Source organism: Ictidomys tridecemlineatus, chromosome 1, assembly GCF_052094955.1.
Source record: "Ictidomys tridecemlineatus isolate mIctTri1 chromosome 1, mIctTri1.hap1, whole genome shotgun sequence".
NCBI lineage: Eukaryota > Metazoa > Chordata > Mammalia > Rodentia > Sciuridae > Ictidomys > Ictidomys tridecemlineatus.
This window is the reverse complement of record NC_135477.1, coordinates 154465458-154485670: the sequence shown is the minus strand read 5'-3', so window position 1 is coordinate 154485670 and position 20213 is coordinate 154465458. Positions and strand designations below refer to the sequence as shown.

The following is a 20213-nucleotide window of genomic DNA, read 5'->3' as shown; positions in this document are numbered from 1 at the left end:
AGTAAGTCTTTCAAAATCAGCTAATAGTTGTCTGTTTTTACTACATTTTTTCCTATTTTTCTGACTTTTAAAACAGTATTTTGATTGCATCTCAATTTATTTTTATTAATTATACATTTTTGTATAAATAGCTAATTGTTATTATGAACTTTACAGTATTCTTTGCTCTATCCACCTCAGTTACTGTTTTCCATATTTTATAAGTACATTATAGTTTTACATAATGATGAGATTCATTGTTACATATATGCATACAATATAACAATATGCAATATCAGTCCTCAATGTTTCTTTCTCCATTTCCCCTTCCCTCCCCCAGGTCCCTTTCATATTTTGTTTAGTTGTTCTTTTAGATGTATGTGACAGTAGAGTATATTTTGACATATTCTACCTACATGGAGTATAACTTAATTCTAATAATTAGGATCCCGTTCTTGTGTACATGATGTAGAGCTACAATGGTTGTGTATTCTCATGTGAATATAGGAAAGTTCTGTTCAATTCATTCTACTGTCTTTCCTATTCCTATTTCCATCCCTTTCCTTCATTCTCCTTTGTCTAATCCAATGAACCTCTATTCCCTGCTCCCCACACTCCCCGCCCCACACTTAATGTGGGTTAGCATCCATATATCAGAGAGAATATTCAGCCTTTATTTTGGGGGATTGGATTATTTCTGAATGTGTCTGTAAAGTTAATTTTGCCAGTGAGTCCTATACTTTTCAGATTTTTCTTCTTGCACACATACTCTCTTTTATACCCTTAGTACTAGAAATTGAACCCAGGGGCACTTTACCACCAACCTACAACCCCTGCCATTTTTTTTTTTGACACAGGGTCTCACTAAGTTGCTTAGGGCCTTTCTAAATTGCTGAGGCTGGCTTCAAATGTGTGATCCTACTGCCTCAGCCTCCTGCTTGACAGGTATTACAGGTATGTGGAATCACATCTGGCTCTTCTTAGTTATTAATGTTTCTTTTTTCAAGTTTGAAGAAGTTTAGTATTTCAATAGCTTTTGTTTGCCTAGGAATATCTTTTATCTCTTCTTCTTTATACAGGGCACTGGTGGGTACAGTATTGGTTGGCCGTTTTTTTCTTGTAGTACTGTTAATATCTAATGCCACTCTCTCCTGGCCTGTAAGATTTCTGTTTTGAAGTATGATTTTAGGCAAATTGGGAAACTTTTGTGTGCTATTTGTTTTTCTCTTGTAGCTTTGTGAATCTTCTCCTTATCTTTCATCTTTGAAAGCTTGCATATAATGTGTCTTGGGGCAGAGTTGGTTAAGTAAAAACAAAACAAAACAAAACAAAAATCCGGTGACCTCAAACATTTCTGTATCTGGATATTTATAGCCTTCTTCATGTTCTGGAAATTTCCTATTATAATCTCCTGGAATAATATTTCTAACCCTTTGTTATTCTTGGATCTCTCTTGAACTCCAATCACCTAAATATATTTTTTGTTGGCACAGAGTTCAGTAAGTTTTCTTCATTTCTTTTCTAATGCTTTTTTGAAAAATAACCTGTTTTTGAACTCTCTATTTATTTTTTCTGTTTGATATTCTTTCCTATTGATGTGTTTGGCACATTTTAATTTCACTTAGTTTTTTTTTTTTTTGCTCAAAGATTTCTGTTTGATTTGTTTGAATTTCTCTCATTTCTCTGTCAAGTTTCTCTGTTAAAATATCAAGTTGTTTCTCTGTGCTCTCTTTAAGCTCAATTAGTTTTTTAAAAACAGCTATTTTATATTCTTCATCTAAGAGTTTGCCCATACTGGTTATTATGTAGTTGGCTTCTGACATCTTATTTTGACTATTAGGTGAGGTCACATTTCCCTGAAAGTTCTTAATGGTCTTTTTATGGAATAAGATCTGTGTATTGTAGGATTTTTTATTGTAGGTATTTATTCCAATCTTCCTAAGATGCATTGTTCATTTGTTCATGCTCATATTTCCAGATATTCAAACAGGCTGTTTATTTTCTTGGAGGCTACAGTCACGTTCTCTCTCTCTCTCTCTCTCTCTCTCTCTCTCTCTCTCTCTCTCTCTCTCTCTCTCTCTCTCTTCTTTCTTTCTTTCTTTCTCTCCATCAGAGGTGCCCTAAATTTAAGTTTGCTCTCTAAGGCACTAGAGGTATTAAGTTCAGGTTCATTGGTGTGCTGTTTCTGTCTCAGAACCAGAGGGTATTATTCAGTAAGAATGGGAATAGTGCCTAAAAATAATGATTTGTCACGGGAAGCTTTTCTCTGGAGACGAGGGTAGTCCCAAAATCTCATATTGGGTCACTCAGGAATTGGAGAATTCTGCCCAGCTCTGGTCTCAGTCTCTTATATCATATCTGAGGCCACAAATTCTGCAATGCAGTGTCATACCCTGAGCCCAAAGCCCACTGGAACCACTGCAGCTCTGGGTAGAACCAAGACTTGCACTGCTTTGAGTTGTCCACTGCTGAGATGGACCATTGTAATCAGCCAAAGGTGATGCTGGCCAGAATAGAAATCCAATTGACTGATTCACATGTCTCCACCTGACATCAGGGTTGTTTACAGGCTCTGGACATGTGTACTGTTCTGGGAGTGGAAGCCATTAGGATATTCTCAGTGTTAGGTTCCACAAACCCAGCACCAAGTCCCAAGGCAAAGTCCTGTGCCTACTGTACCCATCCCGAGCAAATGGGACCTTGCCCAATACTATGCTGCACAAAGTTGGGTTAGCTTTGGTAAAGGCAGTCTCTTCACCAATGGAGCTGATGCTGAGCTGGGTCACTCTTGAATTTTTCATTCTCAGTGACATGCACAATGTCAGTGATGTATCCAGGCCCATGCCTCAACTGGTGTTGATAGAGGTCATAACAAAAATCTGTCCCACATAGGCACAGGTCTCTGTCTGGTGCAAGGGTAGGTCTAGAACTCCATCTTCAAGTGCTGGCCTAGGGATAGTTGTGATGTTCAAGATTGGGAGACTGTTTGTGGCAGCATCCTTAGCTGCCTGGCTAATGAAATTCCAATGCTTTGGTCCACAGATATAGCTCATGGGGCTCTGCCAGCATTAGGTTTTACCTTGGTGATTCTTAGCCTGGGTCCCAAGTCTAATGCCTGGACTTCATATCTTTCCCCAAGTAGAAGTCTCTCTTTATGGTTTGGTTTTCGGAGAGTGTGATGTGGGAGACTCTTTTTCAATCCATCTTTTCTTATTGTTATATTAAAAGCAGGTACCATAGTCTCTCACCTGGCTTTTGTATTTTTTGTGAAGTTAGTTTGGTGCATGAATAACTCTTTAATTTGTGTTTGTGGGATATGATTCTGGTGGATCTTACTGAACTACTATATTGCTTTACCTCAAACACTTGTATTTTTTACTTATAACCATTATTTAAATACATGGGATAAAATGATAGTGGTGAAATTTCAAATATCCATTTTCTTTATAGTTTAGCTTAGAACTTTTTAACTTTATACTGTTCCCTACCCTGGATATTTCTGTCTCTTTCTCCTTTGTGTTACTCTTTTAGTCTATTTCTTTCTTACATCCCTTCACCTTGATTTACTATTTTAATGTTCATTTCTTCTCTTTTACATGGACAAATATTGTTTTAAGATGTAACTTTCTGTATTTTACTTTCAATTTTAATTTAACATAATAATTACACATATTATGGTCTACAGTTATACACACACACACACACACATATATGCATGTATGCAATGAGTAATGATCAAATAAATAATATTTGCATTTCTCTCTCCTCAAACATTTATCATTTTGATGTGTTGGGAAGCTTCAAACTTCTCTCTTCTGATTATTTTGAAGCATAATGAATTGTAATAAATCATACTCTCCCAGTGGGCTGTAGAACATGAGAACATATTCCTCCTATTACCTATGTTTTGGTACTCATTGTTCAACCCTTCTCTATCCTCCCTCTTCCTTATGCATACTAGGTCTAGTGACCATCCATCTACTTTCTTTTTTATGACACCAGCTTTTTAAGCTTCATATATGAGTGGGAATTGACATATTTTTCCTTTTGTGCCTGGCTTATTTCACTTAATATTATGTCTTCCAGGTATTGAAAATTACAGGATTTCATTCTTTTTATAGCTGAATAACTTTCCATTGTGTATATACACAACATTTTATTTATCTATTGGTCCAATGATGGACATCCTGGTTAATGCCTTATCTTGGCTATTATGAAGAATTCTGTAATAAACACAGGAGTCGAATAGAAAATAGCATTTGTGTCAAAATAAGTAGCTTGACTGAAACTCTTAATGTATCTTGTAAGATATTTATGCTTTCCTTTGCCCAGTACCACCCTAATCATTTGCTTTTTTTTAAGTAGGTGAAATGACATCATAGCTGAAACTCTACTTGCTCTCCGCAGTGACTCTGTTCATGTTTTTCTTAACTGTGCCATATTTCATAGAAGGGTGATTACTGTAAAAGACCTTAGAAACAGACCCTGAGATTTGAAGAGATATGAATAGGTTCATGGTTAGGTATTTATTTATTTATTTATTTATTTTTGATGCTGGAGATTGAACCCAGGACCTCTTACATGCTAACCAAGCTATACCTTTCATCTATATCCCTCCCTAATCCACAATCAATTTATAAAGCAGAAGTAAACTCTTGTTCTCTGCCTTTGAGCACAGAGTACTACATTGGCAACCATTGCTTTGGAAATGTGCTTTAATTTTGAATTAAGTCTTCTTTCAGTCTCAGACTTGTCAAAAACCGATCCCCATTTTCCACAAGAGAACACAACACACCCACATCCCAACTCTTCTCTTGGAAGGTTGTGATAAAATAACAATTACTTCTTGCTGGCCAAAGATCATAAACACTAGCCTAAAAAGCAACTCAAGAGATCCCCATTTCTATCTTCCAGAAAAATAAGTAAATAAAATCTTGATTCCAACTGAAGGTACTTTCTAGTTAACTACCAACTGCCTTCCAAGAAACAAGGTGGGATTCATAATATGAAAGAGATTATATGATATTTTATGGCCCTAATTTCTCCTCCTACCTGGAATCTCTGTCTCTCCTCAGTACCTTCCACAGAGCCCCCTTCACAGTCTTGTTCCTTAGGGTATAGATCAGAGAATTGAACATGGGAGTAATGAAAGTATAAAAAAGGGCAACAAACTTTCCTTCAATCTCAGAGAAACTGCCCATGGGTTGGAGATATGTGTACATGGCTGAGCCATAAAAAAGGCAATCCACCAGAGATGGGACCCACATGTTCCAAAAGCCTTTCTGAGTCCAGCCATTGACTTGATCCTCACACTGCCCAAGCACTGTGTGTATAGGAGCCTAGAATCAGGACTACAGGAAAGACCAAAATTATGGCTTCAGCCACAAACAAATAGGCCTCTATTCCTCCAATGTCTTCACAAGCCAACTTCTGGAATACAGGCATCTCACAGAAAAACTGGTGCAGGTAATGGAGGCCACAGAGAGGCATGGCCATCATGAAGCTTATCTGAATCAGGGAGTTCATGAGACCTCCCACCAGGCAGCAATAGCCAGGGACTGGCAGAGAAGGGAATTCATGTTGGTTGTGTAGTGGAGTGAATGACACACAGCAGCATAGTGGTCAATGGCCATCACAAAGAGGAGCACACACTCAGTTCCACCCAGGAAGAGGTAGTGCAATGGAGGGTCCAATCGTGACAGAGCAGTGATGGCGTTGTTGCCAAAGAGGGTTAGGAGTAAGAAAATTGAAATGAAGACAAAAAAGGTAACTTCCAGTTGTGGCCAATCTGAGAAGCCCACCAAAATGAAGCCCTCTTCAAAACTGGTGTTAAAGCTTCCCATAGCCTTGCATCTGCAAAACAACAGAAGACAATTTAGTGCTTCCTATGAAGAACTTGAATTAAAATACTGTTTCACAACACTTGAGGATATGGTGAAAATGTTCCTCCATTAACTGTAAGATGGGTAAGATAGTTTTGAACCTCCTATCTAGTCCTGATCTTATTCACTTTGCTAATTTGTATAACATGTGCACCAAGAAAAAAAGTGAAATAAGTCAGATATAAAAGGACACTTGTTACATGTATTCACTTATATAAGGTACCTAAAATAGTCAAAATCATAAAGATAGAAATATAGAATGATAGTCCCTCAGGGTTCTGGAGAAAGGGGAGAACGAAGTTATTGTTTCCTTGGTACAGTTGTAGTATAGAATGATCAAAAATTTCTGAGATGAACAGTAGTGATGGTTGCATAACATCACAACATTGTAAATATTCTAAATGTCACTGAATTCAATACTTACAATGGTACATTTAATGTTATTATGTATATGAGTATACATATATATGAATATTTAATTAATTAATTAATTTAGCTGTGTTAGGGATTTAACCAGGGTTTTATGCATGTAGGCAAATGCTCTACTCACTGAACTAAACCCCAAACTTCTTATATATCTCATACATATTTACTACAGAAAGTTAAAAAAAATAATTTCCATTGGTAATCACCTATGCACACGCAATGCATTTTTGCAGATTTGGTTTCCTACAATACCAAAATCAATGATTATGTATGTGCATCTCTATGTGTTTGTGGTTAAATGTGTGCACATCTGTGTGTCTATGCATGACCTCTATAGGTAATAAGCTTATTGACGAGAAATCATGTTTGAAAATATTTATAAGAGCATGTACTGTTACATCTTTCATGCCATTCCATCAACTTAATGATATTGTCAGACTATAATGGAACCACATTCAAATCATAATATTTAATCTATCTAAGCAAAAGAGAAGGTTTCACAAATTTCTTCTCAATCACCTTCATAGCTCAGTCATGTATTTTAAAATTTGAATCTAATTTCTCTTAGTATACCTGCTCTTTCTTTAGGGTTTGAGAGATTAATTTCATTATCAAAAATCTAGTTCAGTAACACCTTCTACCTGTCCTCCATCAACATCCGCTCTTCTATAGCCTCCATCATTCTCTGTCTGAACCCTTACCCTTTCTTGTTGGAAATCACACAGTATCCCACATTATGCCACAACTATTTAGGGTGATTTTCAAGGTTCTTTTATCAAATTCCCAAAGATAATACACCAATATTTTCTAGTGTAAGTTGAAAAAATTAAAAAAAACAAGGTTTGCATCCTGATAGTTTAGTTGATATTCAAAGACTGAATTAGCAAGTTTCTTGTTTGAACTCTGACTTCCTGCCCAGAATATTGTCTCCATCTAGGATGAATTTCATCCCATCATCTTGTCCTTCAAAAAGCCCTCCTTGGTTTACTTCAGCAACTCTGCCCATGCCCCTGATGTCCTCAATTTACTTTGGAAATGAAAGCCTTGGCATCATAGGATTTGAGTTACAGATGGGACTGCAAAAGGATTTTAAGTCAGCCCTCACAGTACCCATTTAAAAAGAGCTTATTTTTCTAAGTGCACTCAGTTGAAAATAAAGAGATGTAGCTAACTTTTTTTGACATGTTGTATGTATAATAGGTAGATGGATGGATAGACAATAGAGAAGAAAAGACTATCATTGATATAATGTTTTGTATGAATTTAAAATTTCTTTGCCTCAAACTAGGGCCCTAGTATAATGGAAACCAGTGATAATTGCTTAAGAGACTATTTCTTTATTCTAGATTTACCTGTGGAGCCAGAGTAGACCACTTGGTCATTACTCACTTGAAGGTCAGGAGAGAAAACTGCTTCATTTCTCTTTCTCAATTTTATCAGTTTCCAAGCAGATATGAGAAACACTGGATATTTTTGGTGATATCTGGAAATACCATCTTCTTTGGTTCTGATTTCATTTGTTGTGGGGAGTGCTCAGATTAGAATTCCTGTCTTTGATAAGTAATGACTAGATATGGTTCCCTCCCTCAATAGGAAAGATTGCTGGGGCTCATGACCTAGGAGGTGGGTACATCCCCCACAACAAACCCCAGTTGCTCACCCTAATTGTCTGAGACCAGCAATGAGCTGGTATATTATTAACCCATATTCTGACTGTAGGACTAAGAGCACCCAATCTTCCCTGGGGCATTACCAAGGCTTCCTTAAGAGTGGTGAAGGGAGTTGTTTACCAAGTGTGGCCTTGGAGAACTCTTGAGTCCCAGTGTGGTAATTATAAACATTCCACATTCCACCCTAAGCCTAAGATATTCACCATACATCTGAAATATCTTATTTTCCCCTTGATTTCTCATATAATATTCATATATCCTCTTTGTTTTTTCTGTCACATTTTAATTCCACCTGCTTTTCTTTCCAGCTGTTGTTAAAGAAGTAAGCACATGTGCTTTTCCTCTCCCTTTCTCTTGTTGCTACCCCTTCCCCCAACTCCACCCTGGTCAGGGTTATGGATCAAGAAATGTTGTCCTTATTTTCTGCTCCAGTAACGAAACATCAGTCCCTCCAAGTGTCAAACTTTTCAATATTGAGTTTCAGAATATTTACACTATCATCACCCCCTGGGCATTTGCTCTTTCCCTGCTTTCACTCAGGGCAATGGAGGGCTCAGGGATTGCAGCCTAGCTCTGCTCTTCCAACTTTGCTCCTCCTCATCACTATCTTTTTTTTTACAGATCTTTCTTCTGCCATATTCTTTCTTTATGATTGCTATTTTATTGTTGCCCTTTCTGTTACACGGGATGTACACATCAGGTGTTAAAAGGTGCAATACATTCTACAACTGAGCACCACTTTCTGTAACTGAACAGGCAAAGAAATTACACTGAACATCAGCATCTGGCAGTATTTTTTTTTTTTTGGAAAAAGAAGTGACTAAAATGGGTTTAAATTGATTAACACTATTAAATCACATCTAATATTTGATACTACATGATTCAATACAGCTATACGATACAATTATACAAAATGTGTTAACATCAAAGAATACAACCAAACTTAAGATAGCAAACAAACCTATATAAGTTTCTTTGTACAGGAAAATATTTTTGAAGTATGCATGTGACTGCCCATTCATTTAAAGAAAATCTACTGCAAGCAATGTTATCAACCTCCAGAAAAATCACACATAGCATTACTAAGCATATCCCCAAAATGTGTACAATATGCACCCTTGGAAAATACAAAATTAAAAAAATTGTAAGCAACAGGTGAGCTTCATATTTATAAGAATGTGAAAAGAAGTCCCATTTTTAGCACTGTTGTATAAAGAATTGTCTTTTGATTCAAAGTTCATGAATTGTCCTCCTGCTGGGACCACACTTTACCAAAACACTGTGTTTTTGAAACGAGATTACAGAGCAAGATAGAGCATCTTAGCAATGTCATCTTATTAAAGTTTTTTTAAAAAATTTTTACTACTTTATCAAAACATGTCCCTTAGGTGTGTAGGATTCATTTTTAAAATTCTTTCTAGAAATAATATACAAAGGAGAGGCATATTTATTCCCATTCACACTCCTGGAAGATGCTTCCTGCAGTCCACAAGGGTCGTCTTTTTCTTCTTTTCACTGGTTGTTTTTGGCCTTAGCATGTGTTAAGATGTGAGATTTCAGGTTAGTTGACTGAGCAAACTTCTTATTACAACCATCGAAGGGGCACACATAGGGCCTGTCTCCGGTATGGATTCGCACCATGTGTGCGCAATTTGAAGTCCAGTGAAAAGCGTTTCCCACAGCCTTCGAATGTGCACTGGAAGGGCTTCTCTCCAGTATGAAGCAGTTGGTGTCGTTTTAGTTTTGAGCTCTCAACAAAAGCTTTGCCACATTCTGCACAGACGTGGACTCTGGGGCCGTGGGTGTGCAGATGTTTTCTCATAGCAGAGTTATCCCTGAACATCTTTGTGCAGCCTTTATGAGGGCAAGCTATTGTTCTTGGAGCATCATCTTCTTTAATTTTTCTTGGCTTCATTCTAGCAAATTCTGCCAGCTGTTTTGTATCTGAGAGGTCAATGCCAGGGATTCCTCCAGGAGGGAGTTTCTTTCCTGTCATATACTCTGAATAATCAGGAGGCAAGTTCTCTCCAATGATCTGTTCTTCGAACTTGAAATTCATTGCATTTCATTGATTATGAGTAGGACTGAATAGTTTTTCCTATGGTTTATTGTACATTTCATTTTCTTATAGGATTATTTGCTCCTCTAATTTGTATTTCATTGTAGTATTTTCACTTTTCTAAAATATTTGTAGGAAGTACATTGCAAAATATCTCCTAATTTCTAGCTTAATTTTTCATTTTATGAATCATGTGTGCTCACATATGTTCCCCTTTTAGTCTGAAACTTGACTACCTCTAGGAGAATGGAGAGAAGATAGTTAATTGGTACATATGTTTTGGATAGGAGGAAATATTTCTATGTTCTAGAGCAACTAAGGTTGATAACATTTAATTTACTATTTCAAAATAGTTAGTAGAGAGTACTTTTTTGGGTGTGTACCAGGGATTGAATTCAGGGGTACTCAACCACTGAGCCACATACCCAGCCCTATTTTGTATTTCATTTAGAGACAGGGTCTCATGAGCTGCGTAGTGCTTTGACATTGTCGAGGCTGGCTTTGAACTCTCAATCCTCCTGTCTCAGCTTCCCGAGCTGCTGGGATTATAGGCGTTGACCACTGCACCCCCTAATAGAGAGGAATTTTAAAGTTCCTAAGAGAAAGAAATGATAAGTGTTTGAGGTGATGAATATCCAAATTACCTTGATCTGATCACTACACATTGTATACATTATTACAAGCTGAATCATGAGAGGAAATGTAACTCCAGAAAGGGCATGTGAGGTACATGGAAGATAACAAAGCACATCTAGGTAGCAACCCTTGACTCCTCCATAGCCCAGAAAGGAAGGAGTGAAAGAATAGCTGACCAGAGAAGTGAGTGATAGAGCAAACACCCCAAAAGTTAACATTGGACAGATTGAAATGTGGAGGGACTTGGAGATTTGTATACTGGAGTAGGAAATAAGAATAGAATTTTTTATAGTCTAATTTTTTATTATTGGTTGTTCAAAACATTACAAAGCTCTTGAAATATCATATTTCATACATATGATTCAAGTGGATTATGAACTCCCATTTTTACCCCATATACAGATTGCAAATTCACATCGGTTACACATCCATGTTTTTACATACTGTCATACTAGTGTCTATTGTATTCTTCTGTCCTTCCTATCCCCTTCCTAACCCACTTCCCTCCCCTCCCCTACCCTCTCTCTACCCCATCTATTGTAACTCATTTCTCTCTCTTGTTTTTTCCCTTTCCCCTCACTTCCTCTTGTATGTAATTTTGTATAACAATGAGGGTCTCCTTCCATTTCCATGCAATTTCCCTTCTCTCTCCCTTTCCTTCCCACCTCTTGTCCCTGTTTAATGGTAATCTCCTTCTCATGCTCTTCCTCCATGATCTTTTCTTAGTTGCCCTTCTTATATCAAAGAAGATATTTGGCATTTGTTTTTTAGAGATTGGCTAGCTTCACTTAGCATAATCTGCTCTAATACCATCCATTACCCTGCAAATGCCATGATTTTGTCATTTTTTAGTGCTGAATAATACTCCATTGTTATAAATGCCACAGAAAGGGCAATGTGAGGTACATGGAAGATAATTAAGCAACTCTTGACTCCTCCATAGCCTAGAAATGAAGGAGTGAAAGAACAGCTGATCAGAGAGATGAGTGATAGAGCAAACACTTCCAAAGTTAGTATTGGACAGATTGAAATGTGGAGGGACTTGGAGATTTGTATACTAGAGTAGGAAATAAGAATAGAATTTCTTTAACCTAAACACTCAGCGTGGTTTAGAGGGATGGGTAACAAGAAAGATGGAGAGAAAAACAACACAGGCTGACTTAACAGTTGGAAAGAAAAGCAGACCAATTTAAAAATGGGATAAGAGCAGCAAAGACAGTGAAAGAGATCACACACTTCAGCCCACATTGTGGCCTGAAAGCTGTGTTGGACAGGGCAGCCATTTTGTAGAGTTCACATCTATCCACATTCCCTAAAAGCACTTAAATCAATACAGTTTCCCCCTGCTCCTGTTAGGAACAAATAAAACCAAAGAAAATGCCTTAGAAATGGGTTGTCTCAGTAATTCATCTAGAAGGAACTTGTAGAGAGAATGTTGCTAGGTGTAGGCTATTGAAAGCCCTACCCTTCACTGTGGAAAAGGGGAGGGAAGTGGAGCTAATCCCTCCCAGGAGTGCAGCCCTAACCCAGGGCTCTCCACAGCACAGGAGAAGATGGGCCAATGTGCACCCTGGTCCACTCAGGCATCTTTCACCCCTGCACCCATTGAAACAAGCATCAGATGAAGCACCCTCCAGCCATGAAGACTAAGCCCTCGGGTCTGACATACAAGTACCAGTTGGCAAGAAAATCATAGCAACCTGGTAAGTATCTGCTGTGCCCCTGCACCTTCCTGTAAGAGGGTTCACAGCTGCAAGTCCCAGCATGGTCAGCTAACTCAATTCTCATTTAGCCACGTGACCCACTGATGGCATTTCCTTAAGAAACCTCTAGCAGCCAGCAGAAAGCCTCAGAGCACACACAACAGCAGTACACCTCACAAAGGGGCTTGCAGAGGAGCATCCACAGACATCAGCCACTGCCTGGTAAGCACAGCTGCAAGTCCACTAACCTGTGACCTGTACATTCCAGAGGGAGCCTAAGCCAACCACCTCCCATGAGTTACATAATACACACCAACCTGTCTACAATAACTCTAACCTAGAACATGATACCGTGAACAATCTGAAATACGCATGACAGAGCCCACATTGAGTTTGACAGTGCTGGATACATGCAGCTTTTCTTCAGGAGGAAATACAGGATTGCATCCCCTATCAGGGAGTAACCTGGCTGCTAAATCACAGACAATTTGGGAGCATTTCTTCTGACCCATCAGAGAGCTAGAAGATATTTGGACACATCAAAAATGAGAGGTACTTCCTAGGATTGGGAGGTACTGTGATGACTATTCTCACATCCAGGAATACAGAGGTAAAACTGAGGAATGGTCAGTATCTTGTAAAGTCCTCAAATCCTGATACAATCCAAACCAAGAAGACTCAGTAAGTAATTTCCTTACCTCAGCATGGAATATCTTAAATAGCTCTAATTTCAATTTTGGTCTTAGAAATATTTTTGATATTAAATTCATAGATGTTCCCTGATTATTTGACATTTGTCTGCATGAGGCTTAGGCCCTGGGAAGAATGTTTGATGTTCTGGCAGTAGAAAGAAGAAGGAGCAAGGAATAGTTGGGATGGCAGAAATGTTTTATTTAGAGATGGCAGAGCCCCCTGAGTCTTTGCATAGACCTTTAATAATAGTAAGCCAAAGAAAGAAGGCACATTGCCAACAGGTTACATAAATGAGTGCATGTTCACAGGCAGATGTCTATGACCTTCAGTACATATACTGAATCAGTGTGTTTGTGATCTTGACTACATACTAAAAACTGCTTGCTGGAAGTGTCAGTGACAGAACTTAACTGTAACCACCTTGGGTCTGCCTACAATATTATAGCCCTTGATCCAAATGATCATATTTCTTCTGGTGTTTTAAAGCATTAACTGGAATCTTTATTTCTTTAGTCAGGTTTATTCTTGCTCCTATTAGTCTTTCTTTTCCCTTCGCATTACCTGCTCCTCCTTCAAATACACACATTTTTCTTATTTTTTTGTCTTAGTTTATATTTTTAAAAATATTATCTCTCTCTTTTTCCTTTGCACATTTTTCTCTTCTCTGCTTTTCAAGCTCTATGTAGTGAAATAGAATTTTAATAACTATTTTGTCAATATTTAAGAACATGACTACAATTTCTTATTTGGATTAGAGGACTTGTGGAGGACATTTTCAATAAGTTGTGTGTCCTAATTGATGAGAAGTACATGGCTTTAGTTAATAGAGTTTAGTATCTTCTCATAAATTGGTACAGATACTGAGCATAGAAGCAGACACAGGCTGACTGGGAATATTAATACTAGGATATTTTCCCCACCTGGGGAATTTAAGAGAAAGTAGCTTATTAAGTCATTCCTTGCATAAAAGTGGAAGAGATGATCATCCAGGAAGGTGGGTGGACACACAAAATAATGTGAAAAAGCAAGAGATAGAACCACACTAAATATCCCCAAATGCCATAACTAATACCACTGACACCACAGTGGAGAAAACAATATATAAAACATAAAGATAGTTGACAGTTCAAATATTCAATGAACTAAAAGAAGATATAAGACATTATCTGAGAGAGAAAACACAAGAAGTGAAATGTCATTTCAATAAAGACATAGAGATTCTGAAAAAAGAACCAAACAGAAATCCTGAATGTAAGACTCAATAAAACAAATTAAAAATCCAGTTGAAAGCATTGCTAATAGATTAGACCACATAGAAAACAGATAAACCTCCCCCCAAAAAATATATAATATTTAAAATAAAGCAAAAAAATAGAAAAGATGTTAAGAGACCATGATCAGAAAATTCAAGAAGTCTGAAATAACTTTGAGAGATCAAATCTAAGAATTGTTGTTGTAGAGGAAGTCACCTAAGGGAATGCAAAATGTTTTCAATGAAAAATATGAGGAAAATATTCAAATCGTAGGAATGACATGGAAATCCAAATACAAGAGGCATGTTTTCTTGGTTCTTTTTAGTTATACATGGCAGTAGGATCTATTTTGATAAAATTATGCATACACAGATTATATCTTATTCTAATTAGTATTCCATTGTTGTGAGTGTATATAATGGTGGGATTAACTTAGGTATTTTCATATATATACATAGGAAAAGTATGTGAGATCATTCCACTATCTTTCCTATTTCTATTCTCCCTCCCTTCATTTCATTTCCCATGTCTAATCTACAGAACTTCTATTTTCCCCCTCCCCATTTATTGTGGTTATCTTCAACATGTCAACAAAAACATTTGATCTTTGTTTTGGGGGGATGGGCTTATTTCACATAACATGATATTCTCCAGATCCATCTATTTTCTTGCAAATATCATAAAGTCCTTCTTCTTTATGGCTGAGTAATATTCCATTGTTTATATATTCACCACAATTTCTTTATCCCTTTATCTGTCAAAGTGCAGCTAGGTGGTCTCCATAGCTTAGCTATTGTGAATTATGCTGCTATAAACATTGATGTAGTTGTGTCACTGTAGAATGCTGATTTTAAATCCTTTAGAGTTATGCTGAGGAGTGGGATCACTGGGTAAATTGCGATTCTCTTCTTAGTTATTTTTGAGGAATCTCCATACTGCCTTCTGGAGGGTTGCACCAATTTGCAGTCTCACGAACAATGTAGGAGTGTACCTTTTCCCAACATCTATGCAACAATCTCTTTTACTGCTAATTTTGTTAGGGGCCACTTTGACAGGAGTGAGATGAAATCTCAGTGCAGTTTTAATTTGCATTTCTCTAGTTGTTATAAATGTAGAAAATTTTTCATGTTTTTGTTGATCATTTATATTTCTTCTTTTGAGAAGGGTTTGCCTAGTTCCTGTGCCCATTTGATTGGGTAATATGGGTTTTCTTTGGTGTTAAGTTTTTTAAGCTCTTTGTATATCCTGGAAATTAATGTTTTACCTGATGTGGAGATGGTAAAGATTTTTTTCTCATTTTGTAGGCTCTCTTTTAATGTTCTTGGTTGTTTCCTCGGCTGTGAAGAATCTTTTTAGTTGAAGGGCCTCTAGGTTGGTTCCATATTTTAGCTATTGTGAATTGACATGCTATAAACATTGATGTGTGTGCATCACTGTAATATGCTGATTTTAAGTCCTTTGGGTATAAAACAAGGAGTGGAATAGCTGGGTCAAATGGTGGTTCCATGTCAAGTTTTTGAGGTATCTTCATATAACTTTCCTAGTGGTTGCACCAATATGTAGTCCCACAAGCAGTGGATAAGTATACCCCTTCCCCCACATCCTCACCAACGCTTATTCCTTGGATTCTTGATGGTTGCCATTCTGGCTGGAGTGAGATGAAATCTTAGAGTCATTTTGATTTGCATTTCTCTAATTGATAGAGATGAAAAACTTATTTTATATGTTTACTGATCAATTGTATTTCTTCTTCTGTGAAGTGTCTGTTAAATTTCTTAGTCCATTTATTGATTGGGTTATTTGTTTTGTTGGTGTTAAATTTTTTGAGTTCTTTGTATATCCTCCCATTTAGCCAACTGTAGGCTCTCTCTTTATGTTTTGGTTGTTTGCCTTGCTGAGAAGAATCATTTTAGTTTGACACCATCCCATTCATTGATTCTTAATTTTACTTCTTGCGCTTTAGCAGTCATATTAAGGAAGTCATGGCCTAAGCCAACATGGTGAATATTTGGGCCTACATTTTCTTCTAGTAGGTGCAGGTATCTCTTCTAGTGTCTAAGTCTTTGATCCACTTTGAGTTGAGGAATCAACCTTTTGATTCCTTAATTTTTTGAGTTTTTCAAATTCCTCAATTTCAGTGAGTTTGACTCTGATTTTAATTATTCCATGTCTTCCATTGATTTTGGTGTTGACTTGCTTTTCTTTCTCTAGTTCCTTGAGATTTAATGTTAGATTATTTATTTGGTGACTTTCTATTCTTTTAATGAATGCTATGAACTTTCCTCTCAATGCTAAGAACTTTCCTCTCAGAACTGTGTTCATAATGTTCCATGGATTTGGGTGTGTTGCATCACTATTCTCATTTATTTCTAGGTTATTGTTTAATTTCATCTCTGATTTCTTTTGCTCTCCTTTTATCATTCAAGATTGCATTTTTTAGTCTCTAGATGTAGAGTAGTTTCTGCGTTTTGTGTTGTAATTGACTTCTAGTTTTGTTCCATTAGTATCTGATATAATACAGGGTATTTTATATTCATATGGAGATTGAACACAGAGCCTAGTGCATGCAAGGCAAGCACTCTACCAAGTAAACTATATCCCCAGCCCTATAAATGTTTTTTGTGTTTGCTAAGATTTGCTTTGTGTCCTAAAATCTTGATTATTTTAGAAAATGTTCCAGTTGCTGCTGAGAAAAAGTTGTATTCAGTCATTCTGGATAAAATATTCTATAGATGTCTATTCTATCTAGATTATTAATTGTATTTCCTTTGGTTCTGTGGTTCCATAATGGAGTACAATTTCTCATTGGTCTGGCTGTACAGGATGTAGCATCACACCAGTCATGTAGCCATGTATGTACACAGGACAAAAATGCTTGATTCATTCTATTGTCCTTCCTAAGTTCAGGTGCCCTCCCTTCCCTTCACTCCCCTCTGCCTAGTCTAAAGTATTATTTTGTTGTGTTCTCTTTGATACTTGATATTGAGAAGGGTGTGTAGATGCTTCATATATCAGATATTTGGGGCACAGATATTTGCGACTGTTATTCCTTGCTGGTGTATGACGTCTTTAAGCAGTAAGAAATGACCTTCTTTATCTCTTCTGATTAGCTGTGGCTTAAAGTTCACTTTATCAGATATGAGATTAGAAAGACTTGCTTATTTACAAGATCCATGTCAATGATAAGGTTTTTTTAGTGCCCTTTTATTTTCAATTTGTAGATATCTTTGCCTATAGGGTGGGTCTCTTGGAGAGAACATATTGTTGGGTCTTGTTTTTAATCCAATCTGCTAGCCTATGTCTTTTGATTGATGAGCTGAGTCCATTAACATTCACTGTTATTATTGAGAGATGATTTTTATTCCCTGTCATTTTGATTTACTTCTAGTTTTTAAGTGGAAATTAATTCTCCTTTGATATACTATTCTTCTAGTTTAGTGTGTTCTGCCAGTTTTCATTAGTTTTTTGTTGCTTTTTTTTAATTAGATGCACACTTTATTTGTGCTTAAAATGTCATCTGGTAATTTTACCATCTGTATTAATTTCCTAGGACTCCCAATAATGACTAAAATCTGGGTGAACTAAAACAACATAGGTTTATTCTTTCACGATTCAGGAGGCTATAGTCCGAAATCCAGTTGTAAGCAGAGTTGAGTCCTAAAGCTCCATTTTGACATTGAATTCCCAGCATCTTGAATGTGACCCTATTTGGAAATAGGGTCTTTGTAAATGTAATCAAGACCAGTTTTCATTTGTATTCTCCATTTTGTCTTCATGAAACATTTTATTGTGTGTACTTTAGCTCTCTGGTGGTGAATTCTTATAACTTTTGTTCATCATTTTCACCTCATCTTCAGATCTGAAGCTTATTTTTGCTGAAATACTATTTGCAAACTCTTGAATGGCATCCATTTTCTTTTAGAGCTTAGTATACATTATTTCAAGACTTCCTAACTGTTAGGGTTTGGGTTGAAAAAAACGTGGGTCTAGATTGTTTTTATCTCCAAATGTGATCAGTTGTTTTTTTCTGGACAATTTTAAAATTCTATCCTTATTCTGTACATAGACATTTTAATTATAATGTGCTAGAAGTGGGTTTGTTGTAATTTTGTGTATTTGGATTCCTGTATGCCTCCTGTATATGATTTTCCATTTCTTTTTTAAGATTTGGGAAATTCTTTGTTGTTATTTCATTTAAAATATTGTGCATCTCTTGGGTTTGTATCTCCGAGTCTTCATCTATTCCTATAAATCTTGAGTTTGGCTTTTTAATGATATTCCATATTTCTTAAAAATTCTGTTCATGGTCTCTTAACATTTTTTCTCCATGATTAACTTTATTTCCAAGATCATGCACTTCATATTTGTTGCCTGAAAATCTATCTTCCAAGTGGTCAAGACTATTGGTGATGCTTTTTACTGAATTTTTATTTTGCTTTGGGAAAGAAGAAGAGATGGGTGTTAAAAAAGGGTTTGTAGATTCAGGAGGTAAATAGGGCAAAAGCAAGGTGATATAGGATGTGTTGTTTATGAGGAATGAGGAGCAAAATAGAAGTAAAATAACTGAGAGAAAGTGAAAGAGAGAACAATCAAGTTTGGCTGTTAGCAATAGAAAAAAGAAATAATGAAGGGAAACAGAGCTGTAAAACAGACAATACAAAATCAATCCAAAACATATCAATCAAAAACCCTAACTCTCAAAATACAGAATAAGGAAAAGTAACTAACTTCAAGAAAGACTTGAATGAGAAAGCAGAAACAAACATGTATGTGTACAAGTGTATAAAAGTCCATCATGTATCAATCAGTATACATTCTAAAACAAAAACAAAAACAATATATAAGAATAGGCAATGAGAGTATGTGCTTACTGTCTGTGCCAAATTGTCTCTCCATTTCTCAGCTCCACGTCTCAGAGAATGTTTGTGGGGAACTTTAGAAGAAGCAATTGGATTCATTCCCAGGCGATAGTTGCCCTTGGGAACTATGAGCTCTTAGTCAGCTTTTTTGTTGCTGGGATTAAATGCCCCAACCAACACACCTGAAAAGGAGGAAATGTAATTAAGAGCTCATGATTTTAGATGTCTTAGTCCATATGCAGCCAGCTCCATCATGGCAGAAAAGTATGGCAGAAGGAGGTGGATCACACTATAATGAGGAAGCAGAGAGAGAGAGAGGTCTCCACAGCCAGATACATATTTATACCCCAAGCCAAATCCTCAATTGTCACCCAGTCCAGCCACACCATAATACTTCAGTTACCACTCAGTTAATCCCTACCATGGAATTAATTCACAATCATTTTTCCTCTGAACTTTCTTGCATTGTCTCACAGGTGAGCATTTGAGGAACACTTAATGTCCAAACCATAACAGGGATGACTTTCTGGAAGTGAAGCACCCAGAGGCAGGGAGTAGGTCAAATATTGCCCCAGATGTTTTCTTGCATAGGGAGTTATCAGGAATTAATGAATCAGTGCACCTCTAAGATTGTAACCCTCTATTCTCTTTAGGGCTCCACTCATAGGCAGGGAAATTCAATCCTTTGCCAGTTCTCTTGTTTGCAGATACTGCCCTTTCTGTCCTTCCAAGGACTGTCAGTCCAAACTCTGCTACTCTGTGCATTCAAGTTCTCAAGCCACTGCCACAGGCTTGCACAATATTTGGTGCTAGGGAGGGGAGGGAGACAGGCCCTTTCTGGCATCTCCAACCCTAGGCAAAAAGAACTCCATGCCAGATACTCTCCTGATATGCTAGGGTGAGTTTAGACCTCATGGCTGGTGTCTGATGGATTTCTGTACTGGACTCAGCTCCAAAATCACAGATCTCAGTTCACAGTCTGAGTTGGCAGCCACTACAGCATGGAGGTACCAGAATGTCTCCAGCTTGGGCTCCCTGTGCACAACAGGCAGA

The 20213-nt window shown here is 37.1% G+C and overlaps 2 pseudogenes; both read right to left on the bottom strand.

The window, feature by feature from the left end:
* Positions 1-5027: 5027 nt before the first annotated feature.
* LOC101959961 (olfactory receptor 2Y1-like) lies at positions 5028-5822 on the bottom strand (annotated as a pseudogene).
* Positions 5823-9313: 3491 nt separating this feature from the next.
* On the bottom strand, positions 9314-9997 carry LOC101960243 (transcriptional repressor protein YY1-like; annotated as a pseudogene).
* Positions 9998-20213: the final 10216 nt, after the last annotated feature.